The 8,016-nt window shown below is 35.1% G+C and overlaps 1 protein-coding gene across 1 annotated transcript in view; it reads left to right on the top strand.

Moving 5' to 3' along the window:
* The first annotated feature begins 422 nt into the window (after window positions 1-422).
* The window catches only part of NR2C2 (nuclear receptor subfamily 2, group C, member 2), a 34,559-nt gene continuing 26,965 nt past the window's right edge, over window positions 423-8,016 (top strand). The window contains exons 1-2 of the mRNA XM_009580539.1: window positions 423-505; window positions 1,852-1,951. The gene's annotated coding sequence lies outside the window, so the exon portion shown is untranslated. The remainder of the gene's footprint in view (window positions 506-1,851; window positions 1,952-8,016) is intronic.

The following is an 8,016-nucleotide window of genomic DNA, read 5'->3' as shown; positions in this document are numbered from 1 at the left end:
TCAGCACGTAGTGTGGAAGCAGTTTAACTGTAAGGTTTCTCTTCCCTTGAGTTGAGGAAAGCGCCTCAGAGATCTGTGAATTCCACAAACTGCATCAGTAGTTGACACTCAAATTAGTCCTTTATAATTTATGAAATTAACATCTCTTCTTTGCAGCTTAAATAATAGAGTAATATTAGAGGCTTTATAAAGTAAAAGAATAACTGTGTGCCTCAGCTTTTTGAACAGTATGGTTCCAATATACACGTACTGTATACATATGTGCGCGCGCACACACACGCACATGCATGGCATATTTTCTTATTTGTCAGATACGTCAAACAGTATTGTAAATTATCAAAAAGTCGTATCAGAGCTTTCTTTAATAATAAAAAACCTAACTTTTGTGCCTGATGGAAGTTGCTGGCATCTTTTCAAACAGGTTCTCTAATGATCTTGCTTCACCATGGCAACCAATATGGAGGTGCTGGCTCAGCAGGTAGTGGAGACTCAGCAGGTGGCTGAGGTGAGTGCCAGATGATATCACAACAGTTGGTATATGAGCTTTTGAAATGAAAAACATATTAGGGAGTCCTTGCTGTTTACAATTAAGCATGAATGGAACAGAAAATCTTTATAGATAAACAGTGTTGCTTTACACTTGGGGGCAAACAAGAAACCAGTGCAGCTAATTTGTGGTTTGTTTACCTTACTTCATTCTGGTGGCCCCCATATTAGGAATGCACATAGGAAATTCAACATGAATTACAGAGAAACTTTGCTGTATTATGGATTGTTTAAAAAATTAATACAAAAAAATTACTGCTCGTTTGACCATTAGCTTGACTGTTTTGGACATGAAAGGTTTCTGCTCATCTCTTGAGTTGTCATCTAAATCCAGAACAGTGTTTGAAGTTACCTTAACTTTTACTTAGGTACTATATTGAATTTACAGTAGGATGATTAATTTAAATCAGGCTTTATATTTTCTGCTTACACGTATGAGAAAAAGCACAAAATCTACTTAAAGTGATATTAAGTGATGTCTTGTCTTGATGTATATTCACTGAAGCTTGGATGCTCAACAGCTCAAATGTCTAAATCAACTCGTAAACACCGAAACTGCATGTGATCATGGCCATAGAAAATAACCTATTTATCTCCTTCAGTATGCAAACTGCAGTCAAAAAATAAACTAGAGTTTTCGTCTGTTTAAAATTACTTGGCTTAATAGCCTTCAAATTTATTATGATTTATCATATGATTGCATAATTAAGGACATAAATTTATAATTTATAAATTTATAATTTATAGTTTTTATTAATTTTATTTCTATTTTTATTCATAAATAATGAAGGGCAAGTAGGCTAAGAGACCTCTGTAGCCAAGGCCACTTTTCAGACATTAGTTTGGGGTTTGCTTTGACGTATTTAACTAAGATTACACCTGGATATTAAAAAATATTTTTAGTTCAAGAAGAAGCTCTATATATGAAGGAAATATGAGTGTCATTGTGTTTTCAGAAATGTATTTGAGATTCCCTACTTAGAGCAATTTTTTTCTAAAAAATTTTGGTTCTTTTTAAATAGTGTGGAAAATGGCCTACTGAGTATCCTGGAAATAACATATAAGGGATAGTTTCAAAAAACTCTAAAATTTTACACTGAAAACCGACAAGCGAATTTTCACTCTAGTTTGCTATACCAGGTATCAATTTGGAAGCTGCATTTTTTAAAAAGACTTCCAAAAAACTTGGAAATAAAAACCTGTAATGGAAATACTGGCAAATCTTACAGTATTTTGGTAGAACTTGAGTGCTATAATCACATCTAAGGCACATAAAATATGTGACATTTGTAATTCCTCGTGCAGGAAATGCACCGTGGTAACATAGTGTGATGGTTGTATCTTGCCACTGGAGAGATCGCTCCATCTCAAGAGTGTATGAAGCTCTGTGATTTCTTCCTGGCCGGTGGGTAAATAGAGGGCTTCATCTCTTTATAGTATTCAACTCCTCCTTAAATTATATGCCTGTCCACTACATAACACCATGAAAACTTAGTTCATGGAAAAACAGTTATAAGCAGCATTATCTCATTAAGAATTAATTAATGCTATGACCATGTTAACGTTGAACCATTTCTTTATGAATGGCTGGCTGCCTGCTGTTTGTGTATTCAGTCAGATACAGTTTTCAATACAGGTGAATACATTACTATTTTTCTTGAAGTATGCTAAAATTCTGTATTTGTACTCACTGTTTCTCAGAGAAAATGTAGCATGGAACTTGGCACTTGCTGTAAAAAATGAGAGGCTTTTTCAGAATATCGTATTTTTCAGTGATGAAAATTAAGTGGAAGGAGAGAAAGAGTTCATTAATCATGCACTGAATTTTAAGTTACGAATGACGAGAGACAAGTTGCGAACAGGATAACTTAATGCAAATATTGGCAGGTTTTTTGCTATATCTGCATCATTTTTTCAACATAATTGCCACATATGTAGTGCATGGGTTTATTGAGAACTGATGTCAAGCACCGAATCAGACTGTCATGCAAGTAGGCCATATGTTGTTTTTCTTTCTTGAGCATTAGTTCATCAGGTTTGTTTTCCATGAAACTGTGAATGTATCACAGAAGTTACTGAGTGCACTCCAGTACTGCATGTATTTTTGTACTTACTCAATTTAAGGACTTTGTAAAATTGTCCTTGAAATGGTTTCACTGCTGTTGCTTGCTTCTGCTTTATAGCAGTGTTGCTTGTTGGATTTTTTCAACTTTGTATTTCTGAACAGATGGGGTGAGAGTGTTCCATTTTTAGTGTCTGCAGTTGCCTTACAGTTCATGAGATTGGAGAACAGAGAGCAGCTAGGGGATTCAGAGGGAATTTCAGCAATTCCTCCTCATCCTGAGTAGCTTTTGAAAAGCATAAAAAATACTTTAGCCTTAATGCAAAAATAAGTAACACTGCTTTTCTCAAGTATTTATTTAGTACTGTCACTGTGCAATATATCCGTGGCCGAGGTTCAGTCCCAGCACCCACGTAGATTTGATTTGCATATTGTTTAAGAAAAATCTGTTCGGTTATGAAGTGGAGATGTATCCCTGTGCAGTGCCTTAGTTCTTAATGCAAAGTTTTTAAACAGAACTGTCACTGTGGGGAGGAATAAGGGCTATTTCCTCTTTCCAACATCAGCTTTGATGTGACCCGGAAGAACTTTAAGTAGTTGCTAAAACTGTCCCCTTCTGGTTCCATGATAGCCATAAACTATTCCCAGTGCATCGTTTTTCTGTGTCAGAGGCTATAAGGAGAGAGTCACAGGAGATGACTCAATTGAGCCCTGTGCTTACTGGGATCTCGTTTATGCCAGCTGCATTGCTGGAGGATTTCAGCTGCTTTCAGTTCACTCAGTGCCCTGATAAGAACCTATCAAAACCTTGGGCCTTTCTGAAAGTATGTTTTGCTATGGGACTGAAAAAATACTGGATATCTTTGTCACATAAAGTATTTTCTTCAGATCTGTCTGATACCTTACATCATAAATAGTTCAGCAATTTAGGTTTAAGTCCAGATGAAGCACAGCGTGCTGAAAAAGGAGAGTAGAAACACTGCTATTCTGATGGAATAAGTTTTTGCTTTGTTGTAGGAATTAGTGTAAAATAAGGCCATTTATGTTTAATATTTTATTATTACGATTTCTGGATGAATTTTCAAGGTGGAGTTTTGATGCTGAGTCTTCTCAAACAATTTTTAGTTCAAATACAGCTTTTCTCAAGTTACTGTTAATTGCATAAGACCTAGACATACCATCAGCCTGAGAGGTATCTCACACAAAGTGCATATTGGAGTAATGAGATCCTACATGGCTTATGCAGTTTGGCAGCCTCTGAATTCGAGAACGTTACCAGATGTAGCATAGGCACTGGTGTAATACAGGTATTGGGCTGTTATGTAAGACGTAGTCTGTGATTTTTTTAGGATGCAGATATGCCAAGAATTGCAGCTTCTTCCATGACTGTTGCCTTCATATGTCTCACACAAGATCTTGCACCAGCATCCTGTTAAGGCAGTTATACTACAGATGAGTTCTTCCGTGGCGGATCTGAATTTTATCTGCCATTCTACAAAGGCCCAAGTGGTCAGGACAGTTAATTCCAACGAGTATCACTGAAACTTTTTTAGATATATCTTAATCTGTGAAAGAAATATATTTGGACATTTCCAGGTAATACATACATTTTTCATAAAAGCCTATTATTTATTTAATAGCTAAAGAAGTTCATTAGGAAAAATATCTATAGAAAAATCAGTCTTTCTGATTTGATTTGAGATGTAGCGGTTTTTATGGTGTAAAACTTGGTACCATATTTTTCATTTAAATTCTTCAACTGTTTTATGAGAGAAAACTTGTAAAAAATAGTTTAAATTTCTGGGTGCGGTTGAGCATGTTTGGTCTGTGATTGCCTAATTATGCCCTTAATTTCTATTTTCTTTTCTATAATATTAATAATACGTCTGAAATTGGTTTGCGCTTAGTGAGAACTGACCAGTGTATTCAAGCAATACAATTATTTTGGCTTTTAGTGGCGTGAATATAGGAAATGTTCTTCTACTTCAGTTAGAGAAGCTTAGAGGCTTTAAAAATTCCTCCACTATGTGGCCGATTGATTATTCCTTCAATATATTTCTCAAATACTGCTTTCATAATCAATGTGGTAGTGGGGAAATAAGCTATAGAAAGTATTGAAAATGTGGTTAGTAAATACAGAAATTTATTAGATATATACATATGCTCATACAAACACACCTACACATGTAGATGTATATGTACACTATGGGCAAGTCAGTTTAGTAAATTAGTATGCAACTTGACTATATGGCTGTGAAGAAACCTTATTTATTTCAAAGGACATAAAAATAATGAAATGTCTAGAGAAGCTTAGCTGCAAACTACCGGTTTTATGTGTACATACATATATTTTATATATACCTATATATCGGAAATTTAATATAATATGATTGCAACTAAAATGTAGAATTGAAGTGAACGACTTTACTGAAAAACATTAGGAAAAAATAAATACAAATATACAATTCTATATATATACATTTTTATGTATATAAAATGACAAAATGATGAATAAATGAAACAGAAGAAGCCAAATTTAATTTTGCCAGCCTTCAAACTGCACCTAATTGCCAAATACTTGTTTTTAGCTTAATGATGAAAAAGGCAAGACAATAGATACGTATGTTCCTAAGTGTATTTTTATATTTCTTGAGCTTTGCGCAGATTCTCTGTGTCATTTAATGCAAATCATTATTAATTAATTTATATACACTTCAGCATATGAAATTTATTGCTAGTGATACTTGTTGGTTTGAGGGCCCAGGCGAATGCAGTCCTCTGCCGATTGGTCCAAAGCAGACAATTCTCCATGCTATGCCGCTTGTCTTCAGCTTCCATCTTACAGTTGTATACCAGAAGTACACTTGTCATGCTTCATGAAATTGTTTTGTTCTCCCAGTCTGCCTACATATAACTAGTGTTTGCAATATGAGTGCTAAAATGAAAGTACCAGTTGCATCCTCATGGACTTTTAAGGAAGTCACAGTAGTTAAACATTAAATGTTTCTAATCTGTACCAGATAGGATTGGTTAGTGCTGTGATTCTGAAGACTGCTGTGGAGCCTTCTTAAGTCCTAAAATTACATTTAATACTGATTGCTTTTTCCTCTTTTCCCCTCCCTCTGGATGATACAGATCGAATTCCACAATCCCTGTGCACATCAGCAAAAATTCCAGTACAATATACCGTCCCAGTCTTCTGCAAGTGCATGCCAGAGAGGTCACAGGCGTTCTTACAATGACATTTCCAAGAAGTGAAGTACATACAACAACAAAAATAAGACTTTAAGTAGAATGATAGATATCTCAACTAATTTCTGAATAGTGTTTTCCTGTGAAAATTGCTAGGTACAGTAATTTCTCATTACCTTAAGAGACCATCTGTTATATTAAACATAATATATACTCTTGTAAGCGTTGTTCTATAAGAATGTCACTGTTGAAATATTAGAAACTCTGAAGTTACAAAATACTAATTCTGCTTCCCTATGGATGTTTATTACGGTAGTGTAGTTGATGTCCTATAAAAATAAGAGTGAAAGCCTTTGTAGCTGTAATACTTCTGTGCAGCATAGAATACTTGAGAAAGTTCCATTAAAAAAAAACTATCAGGCCCTAAAAATCTAACATTACTCTTCGTTAAAGATGCATTTCGTATATTTTATATTTCTTGCTCAAGTCTTTTGAGATTTTGTGGGTGACTTAGGCAGTTGTGACAAAGCTGTTAACTACATTAGTAGTTACTAATGTAGTACTAACTACTATAGTTGTACACTATAGTTGGTAGGTTTTGTATTTTATTTCAAATTTTGATTACTTTGCTAGCTTGTCTTTTGATTCAGAAAACAAGCAACTTCTAGTCTTTTTTTTCTTATTATGTGTTTTTATATCACTTCTGCTTAAGCATTACAAGGATTCTGTCTTCTCTTTGCAATACAGCTATTCCAAACTTTAGAGTTGGGAAGTCTGCCTCTGAACAGAGGGTTATGTAGTGATAAAGCATTGTTATATTCAGGATTTGGTTTTTGTCCTAGGAAAGACAGCTGCTAGTCAGGTGTCATAAACGTCTTTCCTGAATGAATTGGACAAATAAAAGCCTAGAGTGACAAGGTTATTAAGTGTGGTATCAGATAATAAGCACAAGGAAAATCTAACTAAAATTTCATTGGGTTTTCTCACGTGTTTTAGGTATAATACTTTCCCCCACACTAGATCACCATTAGTTGACCTAACATTTACATTGTACCCATGCTGTAAATATACTCCTGTAGTTACAGTAATTATTCATAGGTACTATTTTTAGAGAGTTGTACAATAGGTAATTGTGTTTTCTATCAAGTAAAGAGCCTAATTTCAATAGCGAGCACATTTCTGTGCTAAGATTAGGAGTCCTTGAGTTAAAATAAAATACCAGTGCTACTTAAAGACACCTAGGTCATGCATTCGTTGCATAAGGCTTTGTAGTGGAAGTCCACTGCATTCAAGTTTACTGTTGTAAAACTTGTCAAGTACATGGTCATTTTTCCCAAAACTTCATGTACCATAACTTAAACAAATTTCGCTTTCTAAGAATTTAAAAATATTTTCTGTTTTTACCCATTTGTCAGCCTTCACTGCAGCCTCATACGAATGTTTTGTTATGGAGTTTAAACTAATTAATCACACGTGTGTCATGAACTTACTGTATGAATTCTTAAGTGTATTAAGACTGATTATGCTACTTCATATTTGAGGGCCGTGGACTAGTTTAGAAAGGCCTATGTTCCTTTAAATACATTAGCTTGATGAACTTTAAGGCTAAAGATGCTCCACAGGGAGTATGGTGGATTTTCCTTTCACTTTTGCTGATTTGAAAATAATTCAAGATATAGACAAACTCTTTTCTCAGATTTCATTTTGCTGTTTTACAGTTCACAGAGAGTGAGCAGGTAGAGGCGTTTAAGAACAGTGAACAGAGGGAGGGGGAAGCTTGGTAACCTGGGTCTATCTTCCTCAGATGAAATTAATCTTACTATTAGACAAACTCCTTCAGCAGCTGGCAAAACAGCAGGAACACGTCGATTCTGCTTCCTTGGTTACAGGGAATGATAGTGCACTTGACCTTCAGAGGAACAGGGTCACAGAGAGGGCATTTTAAAACAATACTGGCTGCTTTCTGTGATTGGAATCCTCAGTAATGGAGACTGGATGAAAATATCTGTGATCTGACTAAAAGTGACATCGACATTTCTTTTGGATTGTTTTGCCCTCAGAGTTTTGCTGAGGAAAAATGTAAATAAGACTGCAGGAAGAATTTGACACTGTAAGTACTAGAGTCTGTACAGTGGACAGCTAGGGAGCTCCAGGAAGAAAACAGTACTACGTGTATTAAAGCAGATTATTTTTCCCCTGTATCTTAAGTGTATTTG

This window comes from Fulmarus glacialis, unplaced genomic scaffold (assembly GCF_000690835.1).
Source record: "Fulmarus glacialis isolate BGI_N327 unplaced genomic scaffold, ASM69083v1 scaffold4286, whole genome shotgun sequence".
NCBI lineage: Eukaryota > Metazoa > Chordata > Aves > Procellariiformes > Procellariidae > Fulmarus > Fulmarus glacialis.
Note: the sequence above shows the minus strand (reverse complement) of the source record. Positions and strands in the feature narration are given on the sequence as shown.